Source organism: Pezoporus flaviventris, unplaced genomic scaffold (genome assembly GCF_033815535.1).
Source record: "Pezoporus flaviventris isolate CSIRO_AGI_PZ_B2104156 unplaced genomic scaffold, CSIRO_AGI_Pfla_v1 ptg000150l, whole genome shotgun sequence".
In the NCBI taxonomy this organism is placed as follows: Eukaryota; Metazoa; Chordata; class Aves; order Psittaciformes; family Psittacidae; genus Pezoporus; species Pezoporus flaviventris.
This window is the reverse complement of record NW_026892698.1, coordinates 453,919-472,936: the sequence shown is the minus strand read 5'-3', so window position 1 is coordinate 472,936 and position 19,018 is coordinate 453,919. Positions and strand designations below refer to the sequence as shown.

Below are 19,018 nucleotides of genomic sequence, written 5' to 3'. Positions count from 1 at the left end.
AAGGTGCTTGGTGACAGCCAGCATGGCTTCACTAAGGGGAAATCCTGCCTGACCAATTTGCCCTTCTATGGTGGGGGCTACAGAACTGATGGACAGGGGTAGAGCAGTTGATGCCATCTACCTGGACTTGTGGAAAGTGTTTGACACTGTCCCACACGACATCCTTGTCTCTAAATTGGAGAGACATCAATTTGATGGATGGACCACTCAGTGAATAAAGAACTGGCTGGGTGGCTGCACACAAATAGCTGTGGTCAATGGCTCAATGTCCAGATGGAGACCAGTAATGAGTGGTGTCCTTCAGGGATCAGTGTTGGGACCGGTCTTGTTTAACATCTTTGTTGCTGACATGGACAGTGGGATTGAGTGCGCCCTCAGCAAGTTTGCCGATGACACCAAGCTCTGTGGTTCGGTTGATACCCTGGAGGGAAGGAATGCCATCCAGAGGGACCTCGACACGCTTGTGAGGTGGACTGATGTCAGCCTCATGAAGTTTAACCCTGCCAAGTGCAAGGCCCTACACCTGGGTCAGAGCAATCCCAGGCACACCTACAGGCTGGGCAGAGAAGAGATTCAGAGCAGCCCTGCAGAGAAGGACTTGGGGGTGTTGGTCGAGAAGGAAATGAACATGAGCAGGCAGTGTGCACTTGCAGCCCAGAAAGCCAACCATACCCTGGGCTGCATCAAAAGGAGCGTGACCAGCAGGTTGAAGGAGGTGATCCTGCCCCTCTCCTCTGCTCTCGTGACGACCCCACCTGGAGTATTGTGTGCAGTTCTGGTGTCCTCAACATAAAAAGGACATGGAACTGTTGGAACAAGTCCAGAGAAGGGCCACAGAGATGATCAGGGGACTGGAGCACCTCCCGTATGAAGATAGGCTGAGAAAGTTGGGTCTGTTCAGCCTGGAGAGGAGAAGGCTGCGTGGAGACCTCCTAGCACCCTTCCAATATCTGAAGGGGGCCTATAGGGATGCTGGGGAGGGACTCTTCATTAGGGACTGTAGTGATAGGGCAAGGGGTAATGGGTTAAAACTTAAACAGGGGAAGTTTAGATTGGATATCAGGAGGAAATTCTTTCCTGTTAGGGTGGTGAGGCACTGGAATGGGTTGCCCAAGGAGGTTGTGAATGCTCCATCCCTGGCAGGGTTCAAGGCCAGGTTGTACGAAGCCTTGTGTGATATGGTTTAGTGTGAGGTGTCCCTCCCCATGGCAGGGGGGTTGGAACTAGATGATCTTGAGGTTCTTTCCAGCCCTAAATATTCTGACTCTATAACATGACTATTTTTTAGAATTTTAAATATATTGCTTTTTATTAAGAAAAACTGGAGTCATCTAGTTGTTTCTTTTTAAAATATTTGAAGCAGCGGTACTCTACAACCAAAGTATTTGATTGCTCCAAAACTGTGTCCAGCAACAGCATAATGCTAAACAGCTAACAGCTCTCCTCTTTGCCCAGATTTTTTAAAGATTACTAGGAAAACACTAAAAAATTTGGTAGAAAATGTGGGATTACTGGGTTTTCTGCTGCGGAAATTATAATGAAGGAAAGATTTGTAACCAGCATAAGTCCTTGTCTGTGCTATTTGCAAGACCACTCAAAAGTCCCTGTCCATTTCCTGATAAAAAATTATTAATAGTTCTGTAATTGTTTTACAATTAAATAAACAAAAGGATGCTGAAGTTCAGAACGCAAATTTAAACTGAAGACATTCTGCCTCTGTGTCTCAAACTTGATAAATCCTTTGAAATGTTTAGATCCTTCGGAAAAAAGTATATCTGATGAATTAAAAAGTACAACTCTTTTTAAGAGTAACCTATCCTTCAGAGCTGCCTCCAGACCTGATAGAGGCATCTTTGTAAGATATTTCGCTACATTAGCTGAGTATTGATTCAGATTCCTTATTCTACATCTATTCTTATGTTTGCATTTTCTCAATTTCAAGTTTAAAATATTTATTGACTGCATGCAAAGAACAAGCGTAGTACATATGTTCTAAGCATCAAGTCTATAAAAATATATATCTCTACCCACAGACTACAACAACGAATATCCATTTTGTTACAATAAAAAAGATTGAGTTTATGTTTTTATAAGTCATAATTTGAAGGATTTTTTTTATATGGATTTACTGTTACATAGCTTGAAACAGAGAAATTATGTGTCATTTTAAATTGTACAGATCTCTTTGCTGTTAGAGATTGAATACTGCATACACAGGATGTTGCCTTCACTTGAATTCAAAATTAAAAAGTAAAAATTAGTCTTGTTGTGACAATTTTAACGTACATTCTCTAACAGAATAATATATGATGCATTTCACAAAATTTTATTTTTCCCCTTTCTTTTTCCTTAGGTGAGAAATTCAGTGGACAACAGCAAAATCTACAAAGTTTTAAAGTAAGATTTCACATGCACTCACTTTCTAAGTGTTAATTGTTACAGATCTTTGCAATGTTAGTTATTTTTTTCTAAAATGCCTATGATTTTTTTTTGTTTGAGTTTTGTGTTATAAACCACAAGCTTCCTTATACTTGGCAATATTTAGTACCTCTTGTAAAGTGTATTCCTTTTGAAATTTGAGAGGTTCCTCTAGTCAGGAAACAAAGCATAATGCTTGGGTCAGTAAATCATGTAATAAACTCTTGTATATGTCTCTTAAGGTGCAGGAATGAGAGCATAGTTCAGATTTTGCAGTGTTGGAACAACAGCTGCTGCATTGTGATTCCTGGGGTGTGCTATAAATTAAATGGAAATTTAGGGAATGCATTGAATGTGGACCAGCAGTTTCAACAAAGGGTACTGATATCTCATACTAGCCTTTGTGCAGTAAATAATACTCCTCTGTAAAGGCAAAGTAAGACTGGAAAGCAGTACAGTGAGTACTTACAAGAGTAAGAAAGTACACTACAAGTTATTGTTATAGAAAAAGATATGTCAAACCGTTAATACTCTTTCTACCTACTTTGTAAAAGGTAATATGATGGTTAGGCACCATCATATTATGACCTGACCTATCTCTTTTTGATGAATAAGGCCTAGTATTCATTGACCTAGTTATGAAGTAGATCACTCCCAAATGAGAAAACATTTGATACTTAACACTTTACCTGTTAAGCACCAGAGCAAATTTCTGAATATCTTGCATGTGCTCAGACATTTTGGCAATTTATAATATATTCTATATAATACATATATGATAATGTGTAAGGAAATTTGGTGTTGTTAATCATATTATGAAACAGCTAAAATATTACCATATTCAAGAAGAGTCTTCAAATTTCACACATTAACACATTATAATTAACACATTGATAGCAGAGTTGACAAAAGTGGTGAAAAACACTATCACATATTTTTCTGGAGTTATTAAGAGAAGTAAACCTGCTGACGTCATTGTGGAGAACGACAGAAGACTCCTAAGATGATCAAGTGAATGGACAATAAATTGTCAGATAAAATCCAGCATGCAGCAAATAGGTAGTGATGCTCCCTGAGAAAAACAGTCCTAGCTTCTCAAGCACTCACAATTTGAAGGTGGTTAATTTCTTTTCAGCATTAGGTAGTTCATCTCAAAAGTAAATACAGTAACATTGGGCAAGACAAGGAGCAGGACAAAAAGTATGATCAAAATATTAAGACATTTTTTGTATTTGTAGTGACTATATACCTAGCATTCTTCAATCTGGAACAGAGATAATCTGAGGAAAGACCAGACAGAGGTTTATGAAATCATGTCTGCTGCATAGAAAAGAAGGGAACAAGCATTCATTTTCTCTTCCAGTACTAAAACTATAGTCCAGAAACTGAAAATAACAAATACAAGGTTCAGAACCAATAGAGCTTATGAGGAAGATGTGAAACTCCTTGCAAAAAATTATTGGGGATTCAAAATTTTTCAAGGGAAAACAAACAAGCAAACAAAAAACTGGAAGGAAAACCCCATAAAGCTGTAAATATATTGATATTCCCTCTGGTTTCAGAAAGTCCCTAATGTGCTATCGTGTAGGTACATGCCCAGGGGTAGTATTGCTGCATATTGATACTGGTTTACATTTGTCAAAATTTCCATTATTATCCACTTAATACCCCAGAGGATCTATTGTGTTACAAATATCTTGCACCATTCTTGATTTTATGATACAGTTTATAGAATATATTAACAACTGGAGAGTAACACATAGAATTATGGCTAGTGAGTTAAGTAAGTTACCAGATGCATCCTTTAGTCTCTTTCCAACCTCCCTGGTTTGATGCAATGTCATACTTTAAGTCTCAACCTAATGTTTAATGGGAGTGGCAATTCCAAAAAAAGCCCAGAAAAGTCTTGCTTTTAAGTATCAAATTCCAGCAAGATTCACCCTTGCTTAGTTAATTCATGTTGAATATTCACAGCAAAAAAAAACCTATGTTTTGTACAGACCTCAACAGAGGGGGTTATTCTAAGCTATGAGAAACTCAAGAAAATGTTAGTATTTTTTTTCTCAGACATTCCTCACTGAGATGCCTGCACACAATAATACAGGGGGGAAACCGCTACAGATAAGAAGTAAAATCAACCACACCAAGTAAGACAGACTGTTGTGACTCTAGAAATAAAATGGGGCTTTTGAATATGAAAGAGAAATAAATGAAAATGATAGATCAACAGGAATAAGCTACCTAAGACATCCCTCTGTGATCAAATTCAACTGATATTTAACTTCTGAATAGAAAGATAATTCTTTAGAGTTTCTTTAAAAAGTATATAACAACTGGGTTTATTTTTATGGGAAGACTCTTCTATTTGATTGTATGTGGAAAGAAGCGGGTATTAAAAAGCACAGTATGAAAACGCCAGTGTAGGAGAAACTTTTCTTCTCACAGCAGCTGGTACTCTCTTGCTTTTTATTTTCCATATTGTTACTAACTAAATAAGTTTCTGCTCTTTCTGGCTTATCTGTTGATAGGGGATTGATAAACACACACATCACTGTACTCTTGGACAGGGGCTGACCAAGCACTGTGTTTTTCTGCAATAGGTGTTACTTAATAGCATCAACCTTGATTAGGACAAAGCATTATACTAAAATTTCCTCTTTCTGTGTGTCTCTTTGTGTTTCAAGTTAGAAAAAAAACAATGGAGACAAACATTGGAAAATGGTGTCTAGAGCTAATTGACTAGCATATTCGAAGTGGGTTGTGGTTGCTTAGAAACATAGCCTTTAACAGAAGCCTGATTATTAAATAGTCTGCAGGACGTTTAACAGAAGCCTGATTATTAAATAGTCTGCAGGGCAATGTAGGACAACATGATTTTACAAGAGCAAGAATCACAGTGATAGATGGTCCATGGCTTAATATTAAAGGAAACATATTTACAAATAACATTTTAATTTTTACCCCAATTAAACAACATTATTGAACAAATTTTGAGCAACGCTTATGCCAGGGCAGTAAACTCTAACTCGGTGTCACAAAGCCTGTGGGCCAATGTGTTGTTTATTCCTTGAGGCCCTCAGTTAATTCCAGCAGTAGTTATTTCTTCTCTGTGGCTGATCTTGAGAATTTCTGATTAACTTACTATACTAAAATGTGTATTAGATAGGAAGAAGCTCATTATGGAGCTCAAAGGACACTGAAAGGTCTGAAGTGCAGCAGCTTTTAATTATGTAACAGCCTCTAACAAAATACATTCTACAAGGGTACTGATATTTCCAAAATAGATGACTTATTGAGAGTATCTACAATAAATCTAATCTATAACCAGGTATATTTATCCATTGAAATCTCATGATCTAATTACGTATTTGAAAAACTGTAAATAACACCTATGATGTCATTTCTTTTGGGATTCTCAATGACAAAAAGGATCCATTGTTCTAAAGCATGGCTCCAATTATCAAAATATTGTTAATATCTCAGGGAGCTTTGATTCTCTAAGTAAAGTAACACATTTCTATTTACCCACTACACTTGAAACCATCAACACTTCTGTTGCAGCAATGAGGTCACTCAAACACTGGATCTTTGTGAAAGAACTAGATATTATGAAAAATTACAGCTTTACAGCACACCTTTTTTGTGTGTGTGTGTGTGTGTGCGACTTAGCACAAAGTATTATGCAAAGAATAGGATGAGAAGAATTGTTTCCTGACTGGTTAAAATTTAGATTCAGACTTCAATGCTCAAGTTTTGTAAAAAAAAAAATTATATAAATCAGAGGAACATTATAGGAAGCCTGGCCTATACATGAAATAGCAAAAAAGGACAGTGATTTTTAACGTGGACTTTCTTACTAGACAAATTATTCTAATTACAAAAATTCTAACTGTTCCAGAGCAAATTAATAGCTGCTAATGAGGACCACAGAAAAACAAGGGTAAAGGAGTGTGGGGAAGACAAGCACCATAATGAGTAAATCAGGAACTTCATTGTTAATAAAAACACACGCTATCAGGGTTTCAAAGTAAATGTCTTCATAAAAATATGATTATTCTAGCCTTCTTATTTATCTGTCTTGAGAAGATATATGATTAAAGATATTCAGTAGCTTACTGATCAAGAATAAACTTCTCTGATTATTCCTTCAGTTAAGGTTCTATACTAATAGCCAGCTTTCTGAACTCTATAGACTTCTAATGCAAACTTCCCTCTACCACCACTAACTGGGACTAAGTCTGCAATGAAAACAGGAAAAATATTTAAGTATAAAATGAGAGATAAGAAATTCACACAAAACTCTGCCACATGAGTAATATGGTGCCATATACATAAACTACTGAAGACCTGGTATTGAAAACATCCAAACTCACTATTAAAATAAATCAGTATTTATAGCCATACTATATCAACAGTAATTAGTAGAAAACTGTATTATTCAAAACTATAGTATGTCTTTAACAAACAATAAATATTAATAGAAAAATAATCAACAGTCAAGTTGATCTTATTTCCTGCAGATTAAATCCTTTTTTATTTTATAATTTAATGGAAGGCAATTAAATGAAACTATTATTTGAAAACATACACTCAGGAACCCTATTTAGGAGAATTACATCTAAAAGCATATTACACGTCTGAACAATAAAGGAAATGGGCATGACTTCTTCAACTTTGATGAGTCATATGCCCTTTTCTGCCTCGTAAAAGATTATGGGTTGTCATGACATAACTCACTGGGATGAATGCTTGTCATGAGATATTCTAGAAAATAGAACCAGTCTTATCATTTTATATTATCTACTTAGTATTTTCACACCAAGAACTTGATTAACCAAATTCACAGATGTAGTCGCTAATTTATATTAGAGAAGAATGTAGACTCTCAAGATTACACTACTGGGTTACCTGGCAATTACCAAAAAAAATCTTCATGTAGTTTCTGCAATTTTATGTAATGTGCTCCTTGATTTACAGGAGTTTAACATGGGATTCTTTTGCTTTATAAGGATGGCAAATTTGAAGATGACTTAAAAATTTGGGGATGATAATTAATGACTTAGACAATTTTTAGTTCTAATTATAATTGCAAAGAAAATAATTTTGGAATTGTAAAAAAGAAAAACAAGCAAACAAAAATAACATCTGGAAAAGCCAATAAAGAATATTTTTCTAGACAGATAAAAAGATTTGCAGGAGTGTGGTTAAATTTCTTGAATGCTTTAGTCTTTTTCTAACTATAAGAAAGTTTCTAAGTTGATTACCTTTGCAAATAAAAGCAGTGCAAAAATTTTTGTATAAAATACATTGTAGTTATAAACCTTAATTTTATGGAGATATTCTTACATGATCTTTTCCATAACTTGAGCTAATTTGACTATCCTAGAAAGAACTGATGAAAATATTTCTTCAGTGACTATTATAATAATGATAATTATCATTATTATTATTCTAAAATAATAGAGTAAAATTTCATAGACCTTAAAGCGTACAGTATTTTATTCCCTCTGTCTTCATCCAGATGGTTAATGGAAATCCAGTATTGAAAAAACCTCTATAAACTGTTGCACCATCCTAGAGAAGGCATGTTAGCTGCCTCTTCCATTGAAATTCACAAAACAAGATTGTTTTATCAATTGGAAATTGAGAAGAAAAATACTTTGTATAGATTTACTAAAAAGGCATGACTTGTGATCTATCATGTTAAAAACTGGTTGGAAAAGACCGTTAAGTCAATTAAATAAGAATAATTACACAAGAAATAAATGGAAGTTTGTGTCCTTTCCCATGTTATTGATTAGCTCATTATACTATGTTGCCTATAGTGCATAACTATTTACATAATTAAAACCTCTTTATGTCTAAGTTTGCATAAAATCCCTAAGAACCTGCTTCTTTAGCCATTTTACATCTCATTACTGAGTTCTGAATATATCATCATACAGCCAAGGGAGAGATTGCTCTCCTTATGCACATTGAAGTTCAATGTCAACTCTTTCCATTTGCATAGATGTAGAACGAAATTCCTGGTGGGATGAGAATTGCTCTAATTTTTCTTCATGTATGAATGTGTAATTTTTATTACAGTGAATATCTAGATTTGAGTTATATCATTTTTTAACTGGCTAAGATCATTAAAGTAGATCTGGAGATACCTTAAATGGGTGCCAGCTGAACTTGTACTATATTTAAAGACTGTATTATCACTAACTGCGTAATCATAAGTCAAAATCCATAGGTTCCAATGTTTCTGAATCAATCTGTGTCCTGAGTTCAGCAGTAGCAGTCATTTTTTCTCCTTCTTAGTAGCTGGTGCAGTGCTGTGGTTTTGACTTTCAGCCTGATAACACCGATGTTTTTAGCTATTGCTAAGTAATGTTTACTCTGACCAAGGACTTTCTGAGTCTCAGGCTCTGCCAGGGAGGAGGGAAAGCCAAGAGGAAGCAGAGACAGGACACCTGACCCAAACTAGCCAAATAGGTATTCCGTGCTACAGCACGTCATGCCCGCTATATAAACTGGGGGCAGTTACCCAGAAGGGCTAGAACACTGCTGGGTCGGGCTGGGTATCAGTGGGTAGGTGGTGAGCGGTTGTATTCTCTTCCCTTGTTATATCCCTTTTCATTATTATTATTGGTGGTAGCAGTAGTGGTTTGTGTTATACCTTAGTTACTGGACTGTTCTTATCTCAACCCATGGGAGTTACATTCCTTTGATTCTCCCCATCCCTCCAGGAGCAGGGAGCAGGGGGAAGTGAGAGAGTGGCTGTGTGGCTGGATTTAAACCACGACAATCTGACATGTTAACTTTGTGATTAAATGACAGGAAATCAGCTGAAGCTGTGAATCTAAACATGTTTGGGATTGAATGTATGCCAGTTTTACTAAACCTGTCATTAATACACTATTTTCTTTTTTGTATAGATTAAACATGTGGGGACTAAAAAACAAATTATGGTCTAGATACCAGCAATTAATATTGTGAGTCCTGTTTTCTTGCTGTGGGCACTGTGTATCTTAATAACATGTTTAAAGTTTTAGCTTATTGTTTCCCTTGGTTGGATGCTGTTATTTTTTTTATCATGATGTAATCATAGACATTAGTTCATGTGACTTCTTCTCAGCAATGAAACTGATTATTATTAGACTGCGTAACAATATATTTTAATGCTGATTTTACTGCCTGTCCAGGGAAAGATCTATTCTTTTTTCTTCCTGTAATCACTTTGTCCCTGTTTTGTGTGAAACAAAATGCTCACTGAAGCAAGCTGTCTGTGATTCAAGCAGTACCTCATTAAATATTTCTTTATAACCAGTGTCTGTTTCATGTAGGAGAGCAGGGTTGTCAGCCCTGTAATATGAAACCTAGTAACAAGAGTAGAAGACTTACTCTTTTTAAGGTGTTTGCATTTTCTCTGGACAAAAAGACGTGGCATCTAATTAATTGAAGAAGAGGGTAGGAATTTATGTTTGATCACAAACAGAGTGTATTCTGAAGTACTGTAAACATGAAAAGGCTAATGAGTTGTCCCTATGGATAAGGTGAAATATTTTCAGAAACAGCAAAGAAATATTTTAAACACTAAGAGATTCTATCTATCTGGAATGCTACACAACTCTGAATGTGAGAAAAATGGTGTGAAGTGCTCCTGTGGGGCATCAGTCAATTTCTACTGAAAAAAAAAATCACTGTAAGAATCCATCATTTGGTAATGTCCCACTTCATGAATCTCTACTCCATCCCAAAACAATTTTTTTGGAGTATCTCATTGCAAGGTAGCTCAAACATGCCCCTTATTTGGATTAGGATTAATTATCCTAGAGAAAAGACAAAACTCAGACAAAACAGCATTTCCCTCAAGCTGCAATTTTCCAATAATATTTTATGTCCATTATGACCCAGGTATGTGGACTAAAAAGAGTTAATAGATGCAGGTTTGAAAGAGTGTCTAACACCATTAGGAAAATGGAGACCTTGTCTCTCTTCGGTTTAGATTAAAAGGTACTGGTTTGTTAAATGAAACATGAGAGGCTAAGGAAATTCATTATAAACACAACGAATAAAGGTACTTATTATAAATGTATCTAAGGGATCAATGGCAGGTAAGAAAAACTATTTTATAAGCTATAATCCTGATATAAAATGAAGCAGAAGCTAATAGATCAATTTAGAATGAAGGATAAAAATTAATATGTGTTTAGTTTAGTATTTGTGCTTTTCTTTTTAACTGCCAGATGTGCAGAGGCCTGGAACACAGACCTAAATAGTGACAGGAAGTAACCAACACAATTTCAGAACAGATTTTTGTAAATCTTTGAGTGACTGACTGACAGAAGGGACATTCATGTTGGTGGTGTGAAACTTCAGGAGCTGGATTTGTTGGACTCCCCTGGGAGGAAAACGAAGGACAATTGATTGCCTTACATATTTCATTACAATGAAAACAACCAAAGCAGAAGCAATTTCATGATGTCTGGATGGTTGTTCTGGTGCCACTCAGAACCAACTCTGTTTGGCATTACTGTTGAGAAAGGTGGCTGAAACTAAATTGTGAACCACAGGGATAAGTATGGACAAGGTTTAAGATACATTTACAAACAGCTTTTTCCGTAATTTCCCATGTATTTCCTTTCTTTTCTGATACCTTCTCATTACTTATACTATTTAAGAACACATACACATCCTTATCACTGAAAACCTGTATCGCTTCCTCAAATGGCAGTAACACCAATATTTTGCTTTTGATGCACATGGGATTTTTTCTTTTTACTTGTTTTCTGTTAGTAATTTTAAAATCTATGTTGGGCATTGTTTTTTGTAGTGAGGTGGTTAGGCATTCAGCTCATTATATATGAGAAGTTATTTTGGTTTAGGCTTAAAATTAGCAAGATGTTATCACTGTCAAGTCTTATCTCTGGCTCTCATTATGATTTTACATTTCAGCTAAAGGCTTTCTACTTGCAGGAAAATGAATGCCCATGGGAAACAAAGGAGCACTTCATGGTTGTAATTAGAAGAAAGGTGATAATTCATTTGTGAATATAAACATAACCTACAATTCCTAAATAATTGCAATATTAGCATTAGCAATAAGAAAACCATACAGGCTTAACATGGTTAACATCTACACAGAATTTGGACCAGTACATAAAGATCCTGATCTACAGTAGTGTTACACTATAAATTATTCATGTTTTGCTGTCATATAGAATACTTCCTGTGCTCTGACCTTCTATAATTACTGATGTTAGTTTGTCAGAAAGACTTCCTTGAAGCCAAAAAAATATTGCATTATTTTAGTCATTCATTAAAAGACTGATTCAAGTATGTCTGAGAGCAATGCATATCTAATTTATAATTATACACATTGTGATAAAGTCAGTGGATCAGATCAAGGCTTTTTGTGGGGTTGTTTGTTTTTTTTTTTTTCTGTTCTGTTTAATATCAAGGTATGTGATTTGAATCCAGCCTAGATCTTAAGTAGATTTTCTATACAATATCTTCTGTAAAAGAAGTGTCGAATACTCCAAGTTTTTCCCATACTTTGCATTGTTTAAAAAATATTTAGCAATGACAAGTTTATAAAATAGTTAACTTGAACCTCTCCACCTTTCAGAAAATGTAACTTTGGCGAAAGTGGTTGAGAAAACAAGATCTTAATTTTAAGGATTACCTTATGTTGAATGTCTCACCTTCATCATAAGTATGCCACCTCACCATGGTTTTTTTAGAAAACAAGTAATAAGAAGATGGCAAAAATAATCCTTTGAGCTTAGTTGCAATAGCTGAATATTAGATAGTTTCCAGTGGCAGTATGAATGAATGAAAGCTTTGAATGTTAGTGTTTCTGATTATAAAACACACCTCTTTCTTGAAAGAGATAAAATCAGTCACCTTCAAATAAATAGACAAGTGTTAACAATAAAACCAAAAAAAACAAAAAGGTAGGAATGTTTACAGTGCCTGGTGGGTCATAGTGCTGGAGATGCCTGCAGTAGCAGAAATTTCTACCAGGAAATCCAAGGGCCACAGTGCAGAGATGTATGGGTGAATTTGCTTGGATCTAGAAGCAGAATAGCATGGTCATGCAGCATTGCCCCTGAGCTATTGAGTTCTGAAAAGTGACATAGCTTATTAGCTTATAGACTATGCCTTGCTAGCAAAGGCATACTGCTTCTAGATGAGAATTGGTTTTTGTGCAGCTCCCATGCTTTGTGATGCTACTACAATCACATTAGGAGGGGTGAAGTGGATGCAGGTGTCTTGGTTGCTACAGTGTGGGCAGTCCCATTTTTATAGGAGAAAAGGCTCCTTTTGCTAGTGCTTAATAAATGCTATACCACAGCAAAAATGATATCTCAACATTGCATTAAAATGATCGTTGGCATTTGGTACAGATAACAAATTAAATAAGCACTGAATTTAGAATAACCATAAATTATGTGTAACTAATTTCTGGGCTATGATTTTTTCCTATGTGTCGAACCAGTTAAATCGTTTGTAGAAATAGATGGAAACTTAGAATCGCATAGCATTTGCTTATTGTGGATGAGATTTCCTGCCTAAAAATATACTTTTAAAATTATAATTTCATTTTAAAAAATATTTTCAGAATTATAACTTTCATAACATGCTTTTATTATTTTTGGTAGTTCAAATTAGCATTGCATCTCATAACTGAGCTGCAGAAAGCAATTTCGTTTCTTTGCGCATTCAACACTAGTTACACTTAATTTTAAGATACATATATTCCAGCTTAAAATATGTCAACATATTATTTATTCCTAGGGGTACCTTTCATTTTATTACCGCTACTGGTATTTCAAAATATTTAATGCAATAGAAGGATTAAGTGCATTTTTAAGATTAAATGTCAAGAATTTCCAAGAATATTTTCCCTAAACTAACATTCATCAGAAATTCTGCTTCAAAGCACATTTTTAAGACAGTTATTCTTACTTAGACAGTACATTGGGAATAGCTGAATCTCTTATATGTGAAAGCAGAAAGCCAAGACGTGACTGGAGTCCAGGAAGAAAACTGTCTGTCTTCCTGAAAAATATTCCAGTGTTTCCCTAATAATATTTTAGCTATTAATACCTATATTGGGTAGAGTATACAAAAAGTAGTTTATCCTTTTTTGTTTTGAAACTGGGATCAATGTCTTTCTTAAACATCTTTTGCTTGAAAGTCTAGCTTGTTGTGGCAGATTTGTCTTGAGGTGGATAGCAAGAGAAGGAAGAGAAAAATATGGTTAAGTTGTCCACTATAATTTTTTAGACAGCTGATGAAACTTACCTAGCTAGCTTTTTAATATTTATCTGTAGACCATGCCAGTACCTACATTTCTAATTATCCCTGTGGGGTTCAGAAAGCGGTAAGAAGTCTGGAATCTGGAATCTACATCTACTGTCTATCAAATATGTGTGTGTGTACATATTGTGAGCTCCCATTTTTTTTTTTTTTTTTTTTTGTACTAGGAATAGTTACAGATGATTTTCTGCTGTTGTTGCTTCCCAATCTTCTCTGGTTCAAAATTAATGGTAAGGGAAAAGTGTGGTTCATGTTGGATACTTAGATTTCATTTCAGACATGAACTTTAGCTCAACTCGCTAGCTGGCCTTTAAAGGGCAAGATAAATACCCATAAGTGAAAAATGATGCATTTGTAGTCTTCCTAAACAAACAGAATTACTTGTTCTTAAAATCAAAGGTCATCTTTCTTTCTAGCAATCTCTCATCTTTTCTACTTTTGGTTTCATGAGAAATTAAGGTATTATATTCCGTTACCTACTGTTTCATTAGATCCAGTAATTTTCTGAGCCTTTAAGCAGCATATATATCACTAAGAACATGTGAATTGTGTTCTTTAATTTTCCTGGCATCGATGAAAAGCTTGTACCAGAAATCATTTTATATCAACTTAAAGCAAAGTTAGTACAGAAAAAAAGAGTGGAGAGGATGTTTTGTTTAAACCAATACATTTTTCCAATGGATAATATTTTCATCTCACATTTTCCTTCCAAGTTCCTTTTCAGGAGAAAACGAGAAGGGAAAACAAACCCCAAAACAAATAAAACAAAATACATTAAAAAAAAACCAACCAAGTTTTAACCTCATAAAAATGCATTAAATTCAAAAGAATTATCAGTTATTGCAAGTATGGGCTTATTCCTACTACTCAGTAGAACGCTGTTTGAAATGGTGTCAAAGGATTTACTAAAGTCTAGATAGACAACATTCACAGCCTTTCTTTCATCCACTAAGCAGGTCACCTTGTCATAGAAGGAGATCAGATTAGCCAAATAGGACCTGCGTTTCATAAAACTATGCTGACTGGGCCTGGTCGTCTGCTTGTCCAATGCGTGTGTGTGATGGTTGTCACTGAAGATGATCTGCTCTTTAACCTTTCCTGGCTCTAAGGCCAGGCTGACAGACCTGTAGTTCCCCAGATTCTCCTTCCAGCCATTCTTGTAGATGGATATCACATATGCTAACTTCCAGTCAAGTAGGACCTCCCTGGTTAGCCAGAGCTGCCTTTCTGCAACTGCTCGCACATGCCCAGTGCACCCAGTAAGACTGCAGCATTCTTCACTGAAACAAAATGTAGGGAGTATGTCCCAAACTTTGAAAGCCTTTCATTACCTAAACAAATAGGTGCAATAAAAATGACCATTTTGTAATCATCAGTTTCAACTGAAGCTGCATTTACAAATCATAGAATCATAGAATCATAGAACAGTTAGGGTTGGAAAGGACCTTAAGATCATCTATTTCCAACCCCCCTGCCATGGGCAGGGACACCTTACGCTAAATCATATCACCCAAGGCTTCATCCAACCTGGTCTTGAACACTGCCAGGGACAGAGCATTCACAACCTCCCTGGGCAGCTTATTCCAGTGCTTCACCACCCTAACAGGAAAGAATTTCCTTCTTATATCCAACTTAAACTTCCCCTGTTAAAGTTTTAACCCATTACCCCTTGTCCTGTCACTACAGTCTCTAATGAAGAGTCCCTCTCCAGCATCCCTATAGGCCCCCTTCAGATACTGGAAGGCTGCTAGGAGGTCTCCATGCAGCCTTCTCTTCTCCAGGCTGAACAGCCCCAACTTCCTCAGCATGTATCTGCCTTTAAAAAGTAATAACAGTCATGCTTGAATCGTTTAATTATGCTGCTCTTTTTCCTATGTATGTCTTTACAAAGTCTCACTGTCCCCTGGTGCAAAAGTTTTCATTAGTTCTAGCACTCTCCCTGTCTTTTCCCCTGGCTGCCTATTAGAAGGAGTTTATTTGAGCACTTCTAATTGACACATCATTGTGTTAGAAACAGTACTTGAAAGGGGTACATACTAGTTCTAACTTTAGATAATTAAACAGGTATATTTCTACCTTTAATAAGGGATCTGAGATAGTTCATCTCCCATTCTTCCTATTCATGCTTGTTAGGCATAGAGACTTTATTTTTTCAAACGTCCTGTCAAATTACATCCCCATATGTAGTATAGCTATTCTGGATAAGGTTCTCCTGTTCCAAACAAAAGGCTGAATGTCTCCCTGGAGCCTTCTTCTCCAGGCTGAAGAAGACCAGCACTCAGCCTGTCTTCATAAGAGAGATGCTCGAGCCCTCTGATAATCTTTGTGGTCCTGCTCTGGATTGTAGAAATACAAATTAAAATATTTTATATAGAGATTGGAGATTTTTCACATTATTATTAAAAATCCATTTTAAACAAAATATCTGGGAGAGGTAACCTTTTCCTCCTGATGTTTCCATAAACATTTAAAGTTAATCTTAAACAAAATTTGCCCTACCTCTAAGGCAACCTTAAGAGTTTGCACCTGCACTTACCTCCCAAACCACTTCACAGCCTCCATCACGGAAGATAAAATATGTTGTGATTATGGCTCAGATAGTTGGCTTTTGCACGCTGAAGACCCACCTTTTAAAAGCTACTCTAGAGGATGCATAAAGGAATTAATAATGGAATAGCAAACTAGTCTAACATGTAGTGCTGTATCCTGTATGTAATAATGAGTATAGCTGCTGGCAGACAGTGCAAATGATGCTAGAAATTATAATATTTTGGCTTTCTTATTCAGCCTACTGTAAATCAGGATTTCAGTTCAAAAGAAATTATTTTATGCTTAAACACGCATTAAACAAAAAAGAAAAAGGTGCAAAATTACAAAATTACTTGTTGAATACAGTTGCTTAGAAAATTGCTTCAGAATTATAACAATTCTTCTAATTTTAAAAATACTTTTGTGCACTGTGACTTTAATAGAAAAATAGCCCTTTTTATGCTGAAAACTTAAACACCATTTAATAAAACAAAAAAAAAAACAGGAATTAAGTAACTGGCAAAAAAAAAAAAAAAAAAGAATTTAATTTTCTTTCCTAATGCAAGATAAGTTGAATGGCAATAGGAAGGTCCATGAGACATCACCAATATATTTTTTTTACTCTCTGGCAGTGGTGGACTTTCAAAACAAGAACAGCTTTCAACAAGAGATTTGAATTTAATGAAGTAAGGTTGTGGATCTGTCGCAGCTGATGGTGTGCTTAATTACTTGTGTTATTAAGAAGTGTTGACTCATCTAAGGATGCTACTGCTTCAAATAGATTATAGTCTGTTTATATTGGTGTTATAACACACTTTGCAGACACAGACAGAATATGGCCCATAATCAAGGTGGTAAAAATAGAGACATAGAATCAAAGAATGGTTTGGGTTGGAAGGACCTTTAAATGGGCACCTTCCACTAGACCAGATTGCTCAAAACCCCATCTGATCTGGCCTTTAACACATCCAATGATGGGGCATCCACAACTTCTCTGGGCAGCCTGTTCTGGTCCTTTACCACCTTTGCTGCAAAAATTTCCTCCTTATATCTAAGCTAAAGCTACCCTCTTTCAGTTTAAAACCATTTTAAAGCCCCATCCTATCACTACAGGTCTTGGTAAAAAGTTTTTCCCCAACTTTCCTTATAACTCCTTTAAGTATTGAAAGACTGTCATAATGTCTTCCCAGAGCCTTCTGCAAGCTGAATAACTCCAACTCTCTCAGCTTTTCTTCATAGAAGAGATCTTCTAGCCCTTTGATCATTCTCATGGCCCTCCTCTGGACCTTGTCTGACAGGTCCATGATCACCTCCCTCAATCTACTATGCTTCTTTTTATGCAGCCAGGATACGACTAGATTTCTGGAGTGCAAGTGCATATTGACAGTCCATATCTAATTTTCCATCTCATTCAATAACCCCAAGTCCATATTTGCAAGGCTACTTGCACCCAGTCTCTATTGATACTGTTGATTGCCCTGGCCCAGATACAGGACTTTTCACTTGATCTTGTTGAACTTCATGAGCTTTATAGTGGTCCATTTATTAAGCCTGTCAAAGTACCTCTGGATGGCATCCTTTCCCTCTAGCATATTAGAGGCATTGTTCAGCTTCGTGTCATCTGCAGATTTGCTGAGGATGCACTCAGTCCCTCTGTGTATGTTGTTAATAAAGCTACTGAGCAGTTCTGGTCCCAGTATGTACCCCTAACAGACACCTCTGATCTCCATTGGAACATTGAGTTCTTGACTGCAACTTTTTGGATGTGGCCATCCATCCAATTCTGAAGTATCTAATAATGCATCCATCCAACCCATATCTCTCCAATTTAGAGGCAAAAATATGTGGGACTGTATCAAAGGCCTGAATGAAGTAAAATTAAACTACGTGAGTTGCTTTTTCTTTATCCACTATTCTTATCCAACGCAGTCATTCCATTGTAGAAGGCCATGGAATTAATCAGGCACAATTTGCCCTTGAAACCATGTTGGCTGTCTCTAACCACCTTTCTGTCTTCCGTATGCCTTGACACAGATTCCAGGGGGATCTGTTCCAGGACCTTATAAAACCAGGGGTAAGGCTGACAGGTTGGTAGTTTCCCTGGTCCTCTTTTTTACCTTTCTTAAAAATGCGTGCAATACTCCTTTTCCTCTGCTCACAGAGGACTTTTCCTGACTGCCATGACTTTTCAGATATAAAGAAGTGTGACTTAGTAGCTACATCTACAGTTTTCTCAGAATCCTAGGATGCATTTTATTGGGTCCCATGGACTTGTGTATGTGCAGGTACCTCAGATGGTCTTGAACTTGATCTTCTCCCATAATCAGTGGGACTTCTTTCCTCCAGACCCTGACTTGAGTTACTGAGAGCCTCAGCCTTGCCCAGATCTGTTCTCACCAGGTGTCCTGGGTTCAGCAGTAGCAGTCATGTGTTTTGTTTGGTTTTTTTTTCCTTTGTGCTAGCTGGTGCAGTGCTGTGTTTTGACTTCTAGCCTGAGAATAGTGTTGGTGAAGTCGATGTTTTCAGTTGTTGCTAAGTGATGTTTACCCTGACCAAGGACTTTGTGAGGCTCATGCTCTGCCAGGGAGGAGGGGAAGCCGGGAGGAAGCAGAGATGGGGCGCCTGACTCGGGCTAGCCAGGGAGGTATTCCATACCACAGCACATCATGGCCGGGGTGGGGGGTGACTGGGAGTTACCCGGAAGGACATGGGCTTCCGGGTGGAACTCGTCTTCCCTGCCGGTGGTATCGTATTCTCT

The 19,018-nt window shown here is 36.5% G+C and overlaps 1 protein-coding gene across 1 annotated transcript in view; it reads left to right on the top strand.

Moving 5' to 3' along the window:
* Positions 1-19,018, top strand: part of PTPRD (protein tyrosine phosphatase receptor type D) — a 601,423-nt gene that overhangs the window by 133,921 nt on the left and 448,484 nt on the right. The window contains exon 2 of the mRNA XM_061479480.1: positions 2,354-2,397. The gene's annotated coding sequence lies outside the window, so the exon portion shown is untranslated. The remainder of the gene's footprint in view (positions 1-2,353; positions 2,398-19,018) is intronic.